Source organism: Podarcis bocagei (assembly GCF_964188305.1).
Source record: "Podarcis bocagei genome assembly, chromosome: 1".
NCBI classification, from domain to species: domain Eukaryota; kingdom Metazoa; phylum Chordata; class Lepidosauria; order Squamata; family Lacertidae; genus Podarcis; species Podarcis bocagei.
This window is the reverse complement of record NC_138125.1, coordinates 86,962,747-86,981,909: the sequence shown is the minus strand read 5'-3', so window position 1 is coordinate 86,981,909 and position 19,163 is coordinate 86,962,747. Positions and strand designations below refer to the sequence as shown.

At 41.2% G+C, this 19,163-nt stretch overlaps 1 protein-coding gene across 5 annotated transcripts in view; it reads right to left on the bottom strand.

Moving 5' to 3' along the window:
* Positions 1 to 19,163, bottom strand: part of SPTB (spectrin beta, erythrocytic) — a 91,492-nt gene that overhangs the window by 63,913 nt on the left and 8,416 nt on the right. The window lies entirely within an intron of this gene.

Sequence of the window (19,163 nt, the reverse complement as noted above, 5' to 3'; positions counted from 1 at the left end):
AAAAGCCTTTGACTCTGTCGACCACAGCAAACTATGGCAAGTTCTTAAAGAAATGGGAGTGCCTGATCACCTCATCCGTCTCCGGAGAATCTCTATGTGGGACAAGAAGCTACAGTTAGAACTGGATATGGAACAACTGATTGGTTCAAAATTGGGAAAGGAGTACGGCAAGGCTGTATATTGTCTCCCTGCTTATTTGACTTACCGTATTTTTTGCACCATAACACTCACTTTTTTCCTCCTAGAAAGTAAGGGGAAATGTCTGTGCGTGTTATGGAGGGAATGCCTATGGGTGGCATGCCTACGGATTTTCCTCCTCTAAAAACTACGTGCGTGTTATGGTCGGGTGCGTGTTATAGAGCGAAAAATACGGTATATGCAGAATTCATCATGCGAAAGGCTGGGCTGGATGAATCCCAAGCCGGAATTAAGATCGCCGGAAGAAATATCAACAACCTCAGATATGCAGATGATACAACCTTGATGGCAGAAAGTGAAGAGGAATTAAAGAACCTTTTAATGAGGGTGAAAGAGGAGAGCGCAAAATAAGGTCTGAAGCTCAACATCAAAAAAATGAAGATCATGGCTACTGGGCCCATCACCTCCTGGCAAATAGAAGGGGAAGAAATGGAGGCAGTGAGAGATTTTACTTTCTTGGGCTCCATGATCACTGCAGATGGAGAAAGCAGTCACGAAATTAAAAGACGCCTGCTCCTTGGGAGAAAGGCGATGGCAAACCTAGACAGCATCTTAAAAAGCAGAGACATCACCTTGCCAACAAAGGTCCGTATAGTTAAAGCCATGGTCTTCCCAGTAGTGATGTATGGAAGTGAGAGCTGGACCATAAAGAAGGCTGACCGCTGAAGAATTGATGCTTTTGAATTATGGTGCTGGAGGAGACTCTTGAGAGTCCCATGGACTTCAAGAAGATCAAACGCATCCATTCTTAAGGAAATCAGCCCTGAGTGGTCAATGGAAGGACAGATCATGAAGCTGAGGCTCTAATACTTTGGCCACCTCATGAGAAGAGAAGACTCCCTGGAAAAGACCCTGATGTTGGGAAATATGGAGGGCACAAGGAGAAGGGGACGACAGAGGACGAGATGGTTGGACAGTGTTCTCGAAGCCACAAACATGAGTCTGACCAAACTGCAGGAGGCAGTGAAAGACAGGAGTGCCTGGTGTACTCTGGTCCATGGGGTCGTGAAGAGTCGGACACGACTAAATGACTAAACAACAACAAATTCACGGGAGAGGGAAATTATACAGTTCCTCTTCTGTGTTGTGTTTGTAGCTCCTGCCAAGGGTTCTTGCAGCCAGTGGTTACTGTTACCCTAGTATTCACTTTACTACTGCTGTATGAGAAAAGTTCAAGGCTATGTTTGTAGCAAATTTTGTTAAAGAAAGCCAGCTTTTCATCACCACTCTCAGCTGTCGGGGGAGGGGGGACCCAGATGCCAATGTAACACCTTTTTTGTTATCTGTGCCATACTTACAGCACGCAAAATGTCTGCACAATACCATACTGTAAACTGGGAAAATGCACACCATGCCAACACAATTAGATGGGCGAGGCAGGTACAGGGGACTCCAAAATGTGGACAGAAGTGACTCACATTGCCCATCCTGAATGGAATGCCCCCAGTCTGAATAGGGGCCCTACATGTGCAAATCTCCCTAGCTGAGATTCCTAGAGCTAAGTGAGGTGGAGGAAAACATACCTATTTCACAAAATGTGGAAGAAACATATTTCCAGGAAATTCATTGCCTTTTCTGTAGAAGAGACCTCATTTCCTGCCAGGTGATGTAAATCACTCCAACGGATTGTACCAGTTATGGCTGCTTGGGGACAGAGCCTAAACAAAATAACTGCCATCTGCCTGCTGAATGGGTAGAAAGCACGACGCTCCACATTGAAGAACTGACAAATATAATCCCTCTTATGTACATGCAAATAGCAGCAGCCTTCACACATTGTTCCATTCATGGCAATGTGTTCATGGGTTAATTCCATGTCAAGTACCGCAGGCATCATTTTCTGAACTGCACTGAACAAATTTTCATACAAAATTTAAGCGGTAGCTATGTCAGCTATTTCAGAGCAGTTAATGAGAACAAAAGCCAAGGTTTTCATCCACTCTGCTTGAAGAAGTGGGAATGCACATCATTTCCCATTGCAGGCTGACTGGGAGGCGCTACATCCTATGCATAAGAATGTGGAAGGCTGCTTTCTCTTCTCGGCCACAATCCTGCACACAGTTACCAACAAGCTAACCCTGCTGATTTCCAATGAAACTTGTGCATTTGTATCAGTTGAGCAGCATTATTACTTTGCTTTTATATAATCACATTAATGCCAGGAAAACACCAGGCAAGTACAAACATTTTTGTGTCCTATTTCTGTTTTGACAGATATTCAATAAAACTTGTGAACTGCTTTGGGCTCAACATCCCTGGAGCATAAGAGCTCACAGTTGATATTTTAAACAGTTGTCAGCCACTCTTGGACATTAAACTCCCTCCACACCTCCTGACAACCCTCAGCACAATCACATTAGCATGAAGGCTTTTCCATGTTGGCACGTGAAGCCTCTCTCCTAGCTCAATGCTTTTCTGAATGCAGACAGATACCATTAAGCACTCTACAATTTGTGCTGGCTCATCTAGAATCCATGTTCAAATTTATTCCGCTTTCAATAACAATAAAAAAACATTATTCTGCTAAGCTGCACGTTGCAGTTTTACAATTGTCAGCCCTTAATGAAGATTGAGCAAAACAAAACAAACAGCCAAAAATGCTTAAGTCCCTAGAAAGACTGGTATGTATTAATTTTGAAACTTAAAAAAAGGCAGCAGAGTATACTACGTGCACAGTGCTATCAGCCTCCCTTGATTTAAATAGATCTGTTGTTGTTTTCACTTCCTCCCTTCAAAAATGAATATATTTAATGAACCAGTGATAGAACATCGTGTGGGGCCAAGGCAGCAGCACATAGCTTCCCGTGGGAGAGACCTAGAACCAGCACTTCCTTCCCAGATCCTGTGCAGCACAGGTGTGGCATTCAAAAGCTGAAGTGCAACAGTGGAAAAGGCAACAATAATGTCCCTTTACATGGCACCCTGTGAACTTTTTTGATCCACGAAAGCCATTTCTCAAGTTAATGGAATAATTCAGCCACAAGACCAGCAGTAACAGCAGCATAAATCACCAAGGCTGCTATGCAGCTACATCTTAAGCCAATCCCATAGCATCATCAAGGACAGTAACTGTTTATGAGGTTAATGAAATGTAACAAAGGCTGGAGATAGAGAATAGTTTTATCAGAGAGCTGAAGGCATTCTGAAAGAAGGGTCATTGCTTCTGGTGAAGATGCTAATTCTGCTTTTTGCTTCTGGTAAATAGGTTTTGCGTTGTTTTCGTAAGCATTCCAGAAGTTACAGGGAACAAAATAAATGCATTTTGAGCCCCACATTGGACGAACATTGCAGGGGGGTTGGACTAGATGACCCTTGTGGTTTCTTCCAACTCTACAATTATGTGAATCTATGTACCAAGGAAAGTGATGTCTCTCTCAACCACTTCCAGCTGTTTAAAAACATTGTATTTTTAAAGTTGGAGATCGCTATAGCTTGTAAGCCACATATTTCTTTGAAACAATTCCAATAAATTTCAATAAGCCATTAATTAGGGGTCAGCAGGCTTTTTGGACTAGTGGGTACATTTCAAATTTTGAGAGAGTGCTAGGGCACTATTCACAAGATGGCTGCCATGTGGGGTGTATGTGTGTGTAGCATAACACAAAATGGCTGCCAAGGGGAGCGTGACAGAACACAAAATTAGAGAGACAACCATATGCTTACCATGGGAAGTCAGCTATGTCCCACTGGTCTTTTGGAGACACACTCTCTCTCTCTCTCTCTCTCTCACACACACACACACACACACAGAGAGAGAGAGAGAGAGAGAGATTGTTGCTGCCAAATAATGACAGGGAGCATTCCCAATTCCAGGAAATACAGTGGTACCTTGGGTTAAGAACTTAATTCGTTCTGGAGGTCTGTTCTTAACCTGAAACTGAGGTACCTGAGGTACCACTTTAGCTAATGGGGCCTCCTGCTGCTGCCACTGCGCCGCCGCCGCCTGATTTCTGTTCTCATCCTGAAGCAAAGTACATACAAAGTAGCACACCACTCTCATTTTAAAGAACTTGTTTAGAAATTATAGCATAATTCAGAAGGTACCTGCACATTTTGTCCTGCAAGGAGGGTTGGAGACTTCTGCCCTGAGGAAGCTCTGTTTTGCACCTTCAGTTTTGCCAGTTTGGAACATGCGAACAGCAAAACCCTTCCCTTACAGGGTTGTTGAAAGTCGGCACAAGAAAAAGCCTATAAAGCACTTTTTGCATACTTATATATTAATTAATAAGAATGTGAATGTGAAAACACCATGAGTAGTTTTAGAAGACTGCATTTTTCATTTGTGTAATTCCAGGAATTAAGAACCAGTGGCTGGCAGCAGGTTAGACAAATTTATTTTCAACATAAAATATTATCAGTAATACAGGTTAATTCAAACAAGGAGATGCTTGCCATAGTCATTCTACAGAGGTCAGCCCACCATTTCAAGGGTTGAGCAGTCCAAGCGGGGTTTAAAGAAAAGAAGGGACAGCAGGAGTAACCCATCAAAAGTGAGCACCTGAATCAGCATATGCACATTTTATGCAAATCTTCTTTAGTTGTCATTTTCATGAAGTGTAACACCATACAGTGGTGCCTCGCAAGACGAAAAGAATCCGTTCTGTGATTCTCTTCATCTAGAGGTTTTTTCGTCTTGCGAAGCAAGCCCATTGACGGATTAGCGGATTAGCGCTATTAGCGGCTTTTAGCAGCTTATCTGCTGATCGGATCAGCTGATAAGCGGATTAGCGGCTTAGAAAAAGGGGGGGAACCCAGCAGGAACTCGCAAGACATTGTCGTCTTGCGAAGCAAGCCCATAGGAAATTCGTTTTGCGAAGCACCTCCAAAACGGAAAACTCTTTCGTCTAGCGAGTTTTCCGTCTTGCGAGGCATTCGTCTTGCGAGGTACCACTGTATAGGATTTCATGGCAAATCATGAACTGATACCTTCCCTTAAAAAGTTATACACAGCAAAATTCCACAGCCTTGGCATGCTGCAAACTTAGATTAAATGCTTATGACCAGATGAAGTCTTTTCATTTCTGTCACAATCTTGAGTTTGTGGTTATCATTGGTTGTGCTTTCTTTCTTTTTTGTTTCACTGGGTTGCTGCCAAGCAAATTCTAACAGGATCCAAGTAGTGTTGGCACTTTGGCTAAGACTTGGCATGGTATGCACTAGCTTTGATTGGATCCCCAAATTAACAGGGCCAATACAAGAACACTGTGGCACCTCAAGATGGACTAAACTCTTCCTTCCTCAAATATTTTTGAAGGGGTTTAGTCAATGGCACAGATTAGTAGTAGTGACAAACTATTGTTAATTCCAGACTGCCTGTTCATTTAGCATCAGTCCTGATTTGTGCATTTGTGGGGCTCTTCTATGACAGTTATTTTTTTCCAGCATTCATTCTGATTTGTTTGCAGGGAGGTTATATGACATCGCACCTAGCATGTGTTATTCCATATTTTCCAGTGCGGTTTCCCATCACTTTCCTTATTGCAAAGAGTCGTGTGTGTGTGTGTGTGTACAGGTTTATTGTGCAAGGATGCCAAATCAACTTTAATTATGCAACCCAAATATGTTGGTTTGTAATTGAATTCCACCCAAAATAGCGACAGTCTGGAGCCAGGAAAGAGCAAGCTTGATAGGTGTATGATACACAGAGGGAGGCAAGATTGGAAGTAAATGTGTCAGTATTGTAATAGAGCAGACATAAGCAAACTCAGCCCTCCAGATGTTTTGGGACTACAACTCCCATCATCCCTGACCACTGGTCCTGTTAGCTAGGGATGATGGGAGTTGTAGTCCCAAAGCATCTGGAGGGCCGAGTTTGCCTATGCCTGTAATAGAGCAACACACAAATGACAAAAAGTATGGAGAGTAAGCTTCCTGAGGATGAATCAATACCTGTTGTAGGACTGCTGATGTAGGGCTGGCCATTGCAAAAGCCTGAACTGTCTAAAATAATTTTATCAAATACTTATATTTTATATAAAAAGGTAAAAGGACCCCTGACCATTAGGTCCAGTCGTGACCGACTCCGGGGTTGCAGCACTCGTCTCGCTTTATTGGCCGAGGGAGCCGGTGTATAGTCATGTGACCAGCATGACTAAGCCACTTCTGGCGAACCAGAGCAGCGCACAGGAATGTCGTTTACCTTCTCTCCGGAGCGGTACCTATTTATCTACTTGCACTTTGATGTACTTTCAAACAGCTAGGTTGGCAGGAGCAGGGACCGAGCAACGGGAGCTCACCCCGTCACGGGGATTCGAACCGCCAACTTCTGATCAGGAAGTCCTAGGCTCTGTGGTTCAACCCACAGCGCCACCCGCATCCCTATATTTTATATATGCAGAGGTAAAATCTGCAAAGTTAATGTCTAAATTTTGTTAGTCTTACTTTTGGTTCAACGTGGGTAGGACTCATCCTATTCTCCTTGCCCAAGGGAAAAAAGGCAAGAGCAGCTTCTCCTCAGTTGTTTTTCAATGGGGAGGGGATTGTGCCTTTATTTGAGTAATAAGATTGCATAAGACATGCCAAGGGAATAGGTTGCAGCTGTGCTATATATGCATACCATCTCCTTGAATAGAATCCAATTTCAGAGCCTACCTCCTTCTTCCTTGGGTTAGAGAAACCCTTTTACAGACTTGTGTTTTATAGTCTTACTAGGGACTTGTACTGTAACTCTTTCTAATAAACCTGCATGAAGCTTTTTCTGAAACACACCAAGGTGGTTCGTACGTCAAGATAAACCATGGTTTATTGCAATTGGAATGAGCTGCAGCAAGACTCAGGTTTGCACTCTCCCCCTTCCATCTCCTCTGTGGCTTTCAGTTTTGGTTAACCGCAGTGCAGCATTGCATCCAAACTGTAATCTGCAGTTAATCTTAATCGGGCATAGGCAAACTTGGCCCTCCAGATGTTTTTGGCCTACAACTCCCATGATCCCTGGCTAACAGGACCAGTGGTTAGGGATGATGGGAATTGTAGTCCCAAAACATCTGGAGGGCTGAGTTTGCCTATGCCTGATCTTAATTATGGTTTGTTGCAACAAACCAGCTCCATTATTCATGGTTTGAAGTTGAAGGCTCACTACAAACAAACGATAGTTAAGATTAAACACAATTTCGCTTTAGATGAAATGACAAGCTATGGTGAATCTAAAGCAAGCAAAAGCTTTCTGAATCCTCCTTACATCTGTACTAGAGAAGGAAAACGAGGGCATACAGTAGAGTGCAAGACCAATGCTTGCTGTGGGTTATTCCCATCATGATACAAAATGGTTTGTGGTGATCTCAAACTGGCCCACAAAGGGTTTGTGGTTTTTTAAAAACTGCACATTCAATTTTGATGGAAATCATTAGATAGCTCATACTGGTGAGAGAATTGGAACCAAACTAGAGAAGAGAAGACATCACTTATGCAATTAGTAATAATGTGAATTGTGTTTTAAAGTGAATAGCTGATGTGAGGGCGCAAAAGGGATTGAGCACCTAGCACGGGGAATAGTGGGTCTCGCTTTGCTACGCCCCATTCCCAGCTGAGATCCTGATCTAGCGCTGGCTCCCTGTATCTGCTATTTTCATTGGTGGGATCTTTTATTTGCATAATGGAAGCTGTTATTCTGATGCACCCAATGAATGCCCCCAGTGATAAGGACTACAACATAAGGACTATGAAGAGTAAACAGCTAAAGCTACCCATATGCCAGGGGTTTCCTGTCACTTGTTGTTTATTTTTAAGTCCTTCACTCAGTTGCTAATTGCATGAATGGTGTCTCATTTAGTTTGGCCCTTAAGTAGATCTCTGCCGGAAAACTATGCAAGTCAAACAGGTCTGTTCCTCTCTCCACTTTGCTTTTCAAACCAATTCTGTTCAATTAAGGATTCCCTTTGAAAATGTTTTTCCTATTATTAGTATACTTCTCATAGAGCTTGACAGGGACTGAGAGGAGTGAGTTTCTTTGTACCTGACAGTTCTCTGAGAATCTTCAATGCAGCATTTCCATTTAATATAGCTTGGGTTTCCCACAGAGCAAAAAAGGAAAATATTCTTTAGCACAAGAAAAATGGGATGGTCAAACCATAAAATAGACAAAAAGTATTGGCACAGGGAGTAAAATTCTTCTAATGCAACTCCTTCAACTCATTAGATTTAATTTATTATCAAAATAAAATTAAAACAGGGATTTAAAATTCAACATTATTATGACAACACACATAATGTAATTTATTAGTTGCTTTCATTATGTATGAAGATTAAAATGCCCAGTTTTTAATTTATGGAACAGTACAAAACTATAAGATAAACTGCAAATTATCTTACTTGTTTTTTTGAATTTGAACATGATTTTTAATATGAATGCTTTAAAAAAAATTGCTATTGCATACTCTGTGTTGAAAATGTGAAACGCACACTGTAAATTAAAGGGTAGTTTATGGTAGTTAATGGAAAGTTGCATAAGCTGCTAGTTGAAATATAGATAAGGTCAGGGACTAATTTGAACCATTTTAATCCACTTGGTTCTTCATATGCATAAATGAATGGCTTTCAGAAGGATCTCACACATTTCTCTAAACTTAAATACCGGTACAATATGAAACTTTTTCACGGTAGTAATGGATCTAAGCATGCAGAAACAGCTCAGTCTTAAAACCAGAGAAATTATTCTCACCTGTGAAATATTACAGTAGTGCATACAAAGAGAACAATAACCATACTCTGGTATTATGCACAACATATAGCCTAAGAATCTCATATGGCAAACTCACACAGCAATTCCCGTACCAAAGCCTGTCATCTCTCACTGTTTACAGAAGAAAGTGTAGATTTAGAACCCTGGCATCATGCAGTAACCTGACAATATGCTTTAATCTCCACTGCATCCTTTCATCCCAGAGCACTTTACTTGCTAATGCATGTTGCACAAAGGAACCGCTTCATCCAACTATAAGTATGTCCTCATCTTTAAGAAGACAGCATTCTAATTGCAGAGGAATATTTTCTTATAGATCAAAATAGGAAGTTGTTATTATTAATATTATTCACCCTGAGGTTCCAGGGCAGGCAAAAAATACTGAAGACTTATTTCACATAATGAGTATACAACCATAACTCAAATTATGATTGGGAGGAAGATGCAGCACCCTTGCTCTGGTGGAATGAATACTGCATCAAATGTGCGCTCAGACATGGAAGAAAAGGGACAAACATATAACATGTAAAATATATTTTAAAATGTAAAAATTACAGACATGTCCACGTTGTCAGGTTGCTCACCAGGGCAAGTCGGTTGGAGCATATCTCAGCGATACTTGCCTGACTGCACTGGCTGCCAATCAATTTCCAGGCTCAATTCAAAGTGCTGGTTCTGACCTATAAAGCCTTAAGGGGCTCAGGACCACAATACCTCAAGGACCACCTCTGCTCATATGAACCAACCCAAACCCTGTGATCATCATCTGAAGCACTTCTTCATGTGTTTCCTCTACTAGAGGTCTAGAGACTAGCAACACAAGAAGGGGCCTTTTCTGTGTTGGCTCCCTGTTTGTGGAATGCTCTCCCCCATGTATGTATGTAGGCTAGGGGGAAGGTTATTGGTTCAATTTTGTTCTTTTTGTTATGTATTTTGTGTTCTCTTCAGATGAAAGGTGCTATACAAATTTAATAAATAATAACAATAACACTATCCATTAATCAGGGCAATGTCTGCATACAACATGGACATGGAGGAAAATCAACTCAAGTGGGAGAAAGCTGGAGCATATCCATCACATCACTATATTATCAGTGTGCAAGATACACAAAAGGCTAAGCAGCAGCCGGAAGTGCAGCCAAGTCCACAGAAGATTGCTTGCTCAAATCTCCTGCTAGCAGAACACATTAGCTGAATTCGACCCATTACCTTTCCCCCAACCCAAAATAAATCTTATACAGTAGTTTTGTACAAAGCGCTCTCTTTGCATACAAAGTGTCCTTTCTTTTCATCCCCCCCCAAAAAAAACCTCTCCCATGCAAAGCTGAAGTGTACATGACATACAACCAGACAGACCCTATAATCTGAGATGATCTCCACATGTGGGCACTATATACGGATGGCGCCAGTTGTGCTGTGACAGCCTGAGCTGGGCAGTCATTAACAAAGGAGGGAAATTTGTGCCAGGTTTGGTGTTTCATATCAATGTGGCTCTGAACTGAATGGATATGCAGTCTGGCGTGTGTGCTCCTTGACTGTCAGAGTCACAACTCCACAACATTTTAGCCATTCCACAGGCCTGTTTCCACTGGGAAAACAGCTCCACTGTCAGGATGCTCTACCTTTCACTAGCTTACTTATCATGGCATCAGCTTATCCAGTGTTTGCCAGTGTAGTGAGGTTTCTGCAGCCGGCAGATATTCAGTATAAGATTGCTCATGAAGCTTCTGAGTAATTTTGTTAATTTTTATAAGTTCTAAATATTATTATTATTATTATTATTATTATTATTATTATTATTATTATTATTATTACCTCACCCATCTGGCTGGGTTTCCCCAGCCACTCTGGGCAGCTTCCAACAGAATATTAAAATACAATAGTCTATTAAACATTAAAAGCGTCCCTAAACAGCATATGTAAAAACATATGGATATGTTTTTACAAAATTTATTAACTGCAGCAAAATCATATTAGCAAAGCACTGAAAACCTGCTGCCTTATCTCCTGTTTCAGGGCAGCTAAGAAATTTATTTGATATAACAGAAGTACAAAATATTTTATGACTCTTGTACATTTGCAACTAATTATTTCACAGATAAGAAGCAAGGCTCCCATTCATAAAATACTGGAATGCAAATTCAAATTAACATTCATATTTCTTTTAAAATGGGGGAGGGGAACTGAGGAAGAATAGTGTTCTTATACCCATGTCCTGGAAAATAGGTAGCTGTGCAAATAATTCCTCAAACTGAGACCCTTTTATGACATGCATAAAATCATAGAGTGACAAGCAAGCTCCAGATCAGGAGCAGCCAAAATGGTGCCCTCCAGATGTTGTTGAACTACAACTCCCATCATCCCTGCCTATAGCTGATGGGCGTTGGAGTCCAACCACTTCTGGAGGGCATCGTGCTGCCTCTCTCTGCTCTAGTTCAATCCAACTGGGAATATTCCAAATAACCCCACCTGGATTCAGGAGTTAGTAGACTTTGGCCACAATATATACTGTATTGGTTTTAAGTACTGAGAAGCAGCTACCTTTTGCCCACAAATGCAAACTCTTTCATCTGGCTCCCTTTCCCTCATTCTCTGATGCAGAGTTCCTAAGTGTTTCTCATGCAGAATCTTCAGACAGCATGCAATTCCATAAATAGCAACCAGCTCTGACCCAGGCCTCCACAGCATGCAAGGGAGAGACTAAGTGGTTTGATAATACCAGCGCAAATATAAAACACCAATCTTGGCAAAGCACCAGAAAGTTAAAGCCCATAAAAGTGCCGATTTTTTGGACATTCTCAGAGTTACAGCCTGAGAGACAGACTCTACAAAATAACAGGCAGTTTTCAAATGTATGTTTAAATTGGCATGTGCAAATGAGCAACCATAGAGGCTTTGCTCCTTTTGGATGAGGTAGCAGTTCTGACATGCAACATTCCCTTTGATCTCTTCCCCACTTACCACACACGCCTGGATACTGTGTCTCTGCACCACCTCAAGGTTTCTATCACAGCTCCACTTTCTCTTTTGCCACTCTACCATCATGCTACACGGCTATCATTTGATTGCATCAATAATGCTTGATTCAAGGCCAGTCCTGTTATAAAGGGTGTATGTATACAACCTCAGAGGTTTGTTTTTAGGCAGGAGCAGGGAGCAGAGAACTGCTGTAATATTCCCTTGTGGCCTTTAGAATCAACATCTAGAAACATGTCCCTATCTAGTTTCTGAAATACTTCAGATCATTATGCAGGTTAACTTTTGTCAGCAATTCTCTGAGGACTAACAGCAGGTTTGGCCTTGGGAACAATAAATGCATTTTGGCTCAATGACAGCTGGTTCTCTTTATTTTTGGAGGAGGGGACAAGGTTGGGCTGGCAGCTTCAGCTTGTGTCCTAGACTCCGAGAAAGCCTTAGCCAGCAAATTACCCCTGACAAAGAAGTTAATATTGCCACTTCAGCAAGATGTCCCCACCCCTTCACCTCCCTCAGAAATCTCTACATTCCATAATTCTAGAGGTAAAAAGCCTCAACAATAGATATGTGGCAGCACACAGGAAGGTAGCAAGAAATCAAGACGAGTGGATGTGAAAGCTGCCTGGAATGAAGTGTTTGCTACGCTCCCTCTGTCTCATCATCATCTCTCTCACAAACACAGTAGAAAATGGAAAGCAAACTACTGCAGGGTGGCAACTTCCACCTGTCGTTGTTCCACCTTCCTGCCCATTGGAGCTAGGGTTCTGTAGAGAGGAGTTTCTAGCCTTTGGGGTCTTGGTATAAATGGGAAATTGCTAGGTACTAACTTTGGAGATAATACGGAATATTATTTACTGACCTATTGGTGTGCTTTATGCTCAATTAATTTTATTTACTTGTGTTTTAAGTGAATTGTTAACTGTTCAATTGTTAGTGTTATGCTATAGCAATATTATAGTTTTTATTTTGCATTATTGTCCTTGTACTAATGCACTCTCTCCCTTCCACTCTGGCTAGTACGGCTGCAGCAGAAGACCCCCTGTGCTGTGCCACCCCCCTCAGCCGCTCCTGGGATTCCTCTACCCAGCTATAACTATTTGGATTGGAGCAGCAGTTATATTTGGATTAGCACTTTCAGATATGCTGTGATTTGTTTTGTGACACATGTACCTCAAAAAATAGATTAGAAATACTTTGAATAATGATTCTGTGATTAAATACAATGTGGTCATAGTAAACCCTCAGCAATTTGCCTTGCTTTTGACTCCTGGCCAGGAATATGAATGACTAAGAAGTGGGTCACAGCTCAGTATTTTTCTGTGGGTGCAGTGAGTGTTGTTATAGTTTCCTGAATTGCGCTAACATACTTATTGTATCAGGGACGCGGGTGGCGCTGTGGGTAAAACCTCAGTGCCTAGGACTTGCTGATCGTAAGGTCGGCGGTTCGAATCCCCGCGGCGGGGTGAGCTCCCGTCGTTCGGTCCCAGCTCCTGCCCACCTAACAGTTCGAAAGCACCCCTAAGTGCAAGTAGATAAATAGGTACTGCTTTATAGCGGGAAGGTAAACGGCGTTTCTGTGTGCGGCACGGGTGCTGGCTCACCAGTGCAGCTTCGTCACGCTGGCCACGTGACCCGGAAGTGTCCTCAGACGGTGCCGGCTCCCGGCCTCTTGAGTGAGATGAGCGCACAACCCTAGAGTCGGTCACGACTGGCCCATACGGGCAGGGGTCCCTTTACCTTTACCTTTACTTATTGTATCATTTCTCCAAATATTTAAACTGTGTTAACTTCAGCTTAATAATACAATGTATGTTTCCTCCCAGTTCAGTCAAAGCTAGTAGTAATGAGGCACCATAAACCTTCTCCTTGAACATACCACCGTCTGCCATATCTTATTCCACCCATGGAAACTTAGTCTCAATAGCCATGTATGCTAAGATGCATATCCCACTGCTTCCCTGTATGTTAAGAAATACAGTTTTAAAGTGAATCTAATGTGCCCTTGAATCTAATGTGCACCTCATGAAACCAATAAAGTATTAGCTGGCAAATGTAAATGCGGCATCAAATCTAACGTGCACCCTAATTTTCACGATGTCATTTAGCCAAAAATGTGTGCATTACATTTGAGTAAATACGGTATATATTCTTATATATCACAGGTGCCAACTTGAAGGTATCCTTACAATTAATTAATAAATATGCCCAGTAACCAAGATACAGTGGTACCTTGTGTTACATATGCTTCAGGTTACATATGCTTCAGGTTACAGACTCCGCTAACCCAGAAATAGTACCTCAGGTTAAGAACTTTGCTTCAGGATGAGAACAGAAATTGTGCTCCAGCAGCGCAACAGCAGCGGGAGGCCCCATTAGCTAAAGTGGTGCTTCAGGTTAAGAACAGTTTCAGGTTAAGAATGGACCTCCAGAACAAATTAAGTTCTTAACCCGAGGTACCACTGTACTAGTTTACCTTTTGATAATGCCTCCCTACTTAATAATTGCTTAAGATTCTTTTAGTATATTTGGGCTAGCAGTAAACAGCATGGTAACTGGCACAACCCTTGCAGGTGTCAGACATGCCAATTTGATGTGTGCGAAGCTCACAAATCCTTTCATTGTTTAGAGTGCAGACCATGGACTAGATTCCATGCAAAAAAACAGACACACAAAGAAGTGCTGGTTTTACCATTTGGCATGACACACATTCTTGTCCTTGAGAAATGCCTTGTGTATAGAAACTAACTTTCTGATACAAGACAGCTGTTTCTTTGAATAGCCAGCAACATATGAAGCATCTATTGCTCTCTATGAAGGGCATTCCCTTCCCCACATTTTTACATTATCATATTATGTTTACAGGAGCTAGAGATAAGTAGACAGAGTATCTGTACATTCCCAGGCTTTTTATTTATTTAATAGATTTAAATAAAAATTCTATTAAATAAAATTTTTAAAAAGATACAAGTTATTATGCCAATCTTGAGGTTCTTTAGAAATCATAACCTAAAAAAGTGGGTTAAAGTCTTTTAGGTAAAAATAATAATAATGAAGTCCCCTTAAGTGATTATGCAAATCACAAAACTATTTCAAAATCATTTCCGAACAATAACCTGAGTAGAATGTCAAAATCTGAGGAAAGAGTAAAATAGAACAAAATCTGCAAGACGCAAGCTTTGTGTCTTTTCTTATATCACAACAGGCACCTGATTTTCTTAAAGTAGTGTCAGGGTTCAACTCTGAACAGAGCTCATACGAAGGTCTCTTCAGCTGGGGAGCAGATCTCTACAATGCTGATGATCCTGAGGAGCCACTGAATCGGGACATCCCTGACTGGACGTCCTCCCCACAACACTGCCTGGATTACTACACAGCTCTCAGACTCGCCCGCCATCTCCCCCGAGGTCCACAGGAACAGAGAAGATAGTGAGCTAGGCAGGAACTTCAGAAATACTGCTGCCAAAGTGCCCATATAATTGCCTGAGACATTACATGGAATCACCTGCATGGATCATGGCCTAAGAGCCTGGAAAGGGTGAGCCTCCAGCTCCTACATAAATTTCAAGGCTGAGCTACTTCACTGCTGCAAAAGCAGATCCAGTCTTCCGGATCTGGAGCAACAACACTTGGCTGGATCTCATTATTCAAACATATGTTTGTTGTTAACACTGAAATACAAAATTATTAATTTCATTATGAAAACGTAAATCATTTGAGCTGTGCATGTTAAATTGCTCTAGGATGGCTAATGATGGTGCAGAACATTCATTCTTTTGTTTTCTTTACCACTTAGTGCAAATACTCATTTGTTTTGCTTTAAAATGAATGAATGCTTGTATATTTTAAAATACATTTTATTGAGAGTTGGGATTCAATAGATTTCTGCCATCTTCTTAAGAATTGTCTTATAAATTGGTTCATGCTTTAGAAGAAGAGAAGAGTTTGGATGTGATATCCCGTTTCCGTTTTATCACTATCCGAAGGAGTCTCAAAGCAGCTAACATTCTCCTTTCCCTTCCTCCCCCACAACAAACACTCTGTGAGGTGAGTGAGGCTGAGAGACTTCAGAGAAGTGTGACTGGCCCAAGGTCACCCAGCAGCTGCATGTGGAGGAGCAGAGACACGAACCCGGTTCACCAGATTACGAGTCTACCGCTCTTAACCACTACACAACACTGATATTTGGGCTTATCTGAGCAGCTGATGAGTTCAAAGAGGTTTAAGCCAGAAAGGACTTTAGGTTCTTCATAGGCCCTGGCTTTCAGATGGAGGCCTTATATCGCAATTTTTGTTTGTGTGCATTTTAAGATTTGAAACCTTTCCAACCCAGTGGGTCATTAGAAGAACTTGTAACTAAGAACTTTCACCAGTGTTTGATTATTTCCTCTTCCCTCAGAATCCCTTTTCACCTTGTGCCGTTTTAGGCTCTACACATAAGGGTATAAACAGCCTTGTTTATAGTGAGCTGGAAGCTGTCCTGGTAATCAGTTTTGGCTGGAGAGTGGGATTTTATTTACTTACTTACTTACTTACTTACTTACTTACTTACTTACTTATTTATTTATTAATAAATAAATAAAGACAAATCTTTAAATAACTGATTGGGCTCAAGAGCTACAAAATGGCTAAACAGGATCTCAACCACACTAACTGATTGTCATTCTCTGCTGGTACAGCCTGTTTGTACCACTAGGAAGAGTAGCTCTCACAATGAAAGAAAAATGGGGTTTGGAAGACTGGTTCATACATGTGTCACACTTTTTCAATTGCATGAAAGCAGTTTATGGACCTGCTTCTCCAAAGAGACATTAAAGTTTTGGTCTTTCTTTCTGAGAGAGAAAACCTGGCTAAATTTAAGTGGTGCCACTTTTAATACATTTGAGCTCAAAGGTCTGAAAAACATTTATTTTCTACAAAAGATTTTTTTAAAAAAGCAACTTCAGACAGCCTCAGATGGAAAATGCAACCTGTATACAATGACTTTATTTTATGGGGATTAGTATATGGACTCATTAAAAAGAAAACTGAATTCCAAGCACCTTTTGTGCTCACTGTGATAAGATGATTCAGTTCAGCTGTAAAGTGCAACCCTTTTCCCGATCTTATACTGTCTTATAATTGTCCAATGATGTTATGTAGCTCTTGCCTCTGCACTTTCTTTGCACAAATGGAAGAGAATTACTAGCTAACTCCAATCATACCAGTCTTGGAAGCAGCCTTTGAATTGTATAACAAGGACACTCCATTTTTAGGTGAGAATACTGAAAAATACTTAAAGATGAACAAAGCAAGGAAGTGTGCCTGAAATCCTACACACACTTATCTGGAAGAAAGTCCCACAGAGTTTCTGAATAGTATAGGATTTGCACTGTATACCTATTTACCTGGGAGTATGGCCTGCTTCACTGAATGGAGCTTACTCTGACTGTATAGGATTTCTGCATAGGATTGCACTGTGGATTATTGTCATTCACGGCGATTTATAGCTTCTGGGATTGTGCTGGGCAGAAAGCTCGTTGTAGCAGAGTTTCTGTGTGCATGTGTAACAGAATTCTATAACACCACATGCTATACTATAGGCACTTACACCCCAAGGGGCACATTTGACTCCCATCTGGAATTAAAAGTTTTATTGAACAAAATTAAGTTGGGAATTAATTAAGACTATGTCGTCCTGCAGAGCTTGTGTCTTTAAATTTGGCAGGCACTGGTCTAGAAGTGTTGTCATGCTGTTTGGTGCTGCCATCTCTCCCTCTTTGCATTTGTGTAGTTTCATATCAAAGCCACATGCTACATTTACTACATCAATATAAATGCACTATTAGACCATCATCTCCTCTGGAGTACAGGGCTCCCTCTCCTTTCAGCCAAAAGGAAGTGCAGAAAAGTGACTAGAGTATTATTCTCATCTCTGCTCAGCTATCACGCTCCCTAGGTGGCCTTGGGCAAGTCTCTTTCAACCAAAATCAGCGGGCAGTTCAAAGTTTTAAAAATGCCACTCAGAGCTCCTTGGAGGAAGGAAAGGTTACAAATGAAACAAACAAATTAATTAACAGACACAGAGCTTGGTCAGACACGGCAAGCAGGAACATAGATAAAGCAATTAATCCATAGTGAACGGTTGCATGAAACAAAGGCAGTCTCAAAACTCCTCTGAACTACTAAGCTCTCCCCTGTCCTATTAAAAATCAGTTAATTTTTCCTGACTATATTAACTCATCCATCATGGCAGTGACACTGCCCTACTGCAAAGTAAAGCCAAGGGGAGCAGTAATTTAGCAAATAATCCCTCTTGAGCTGCAGGAGTAGTGAGCAAAGGAAGCATTGGGCTAAGACCTGTTAATACACAAAACAGTTTCTCAGGAGCAAACAAACTGCAAAGCGGATATTGTAATTCTAACCTACATACAGTACATTCCAAAAAGGCACACCGACTGGAGTGTCCTGTGTCAATTAATCTGCAACAGCGTGGAACAAACACAAATGCTCCGCATACATCTTACACTAAAAATAGATGAGTTACATAAAACAAAACAGCATCTCTCACACACATACACAAAATGCCTTGGAAATTTCCCCTTACACACACAACCGTCTCACAAATTTCAGTGCTGCCATCTCTCATAATTTATATTACATGTCCAAATCTCTTTCGGAGAGGCTAGAATTCCATTCCTGGAGTCAAGTGTGCCTGTCTTCTTTTAATTTAGGGTCCACATGCATCAAGGTCAACAGATTCCATAGCACAGAATGATACGAACAACTGGTGAGACCTAGGCCGGTGTCGGTATGCTCAAAAACTCCACCCCAATGTCTCACTATGATTTTTAAAATCAGTCAAACACACCTCCTAGGTTTACCACCTGTATACTAAGCTAGAATTGCAAGAGCACGTCAAGTGGCAATTTGGGTGGCTGCTCTTCAACTTCTTCTGAAAAAGAAAATCCAAGTCTGGTTCTTTCAAGAATAGTGTTTTTCTTTCGTTCTTAGTATCAGCTCATTTGAGATAGTCAAGGGTTAGACTAGTCAGCGAAGGTAGCTACTTGATTTAATTGGATGGTTTTATAAAGCTATTTTTACTTTTATATATTGCTACCTGCTGTGAACCTTTGGCGTGAGGTGAGCTACAATTTAATAGAAGGATTTTTATTATTTAAAAATCCCTAACTTCACAGCATGTGGTATCACACTTGCTTTGATGCAATGTAATTTAACCTCCCATAAATGATTCAGGATGAATACTCAACATACATAATAATGTATCTCGATTCTGTAAAGGAATTAAACTTCTATGTTCAAAATAAATTATGCA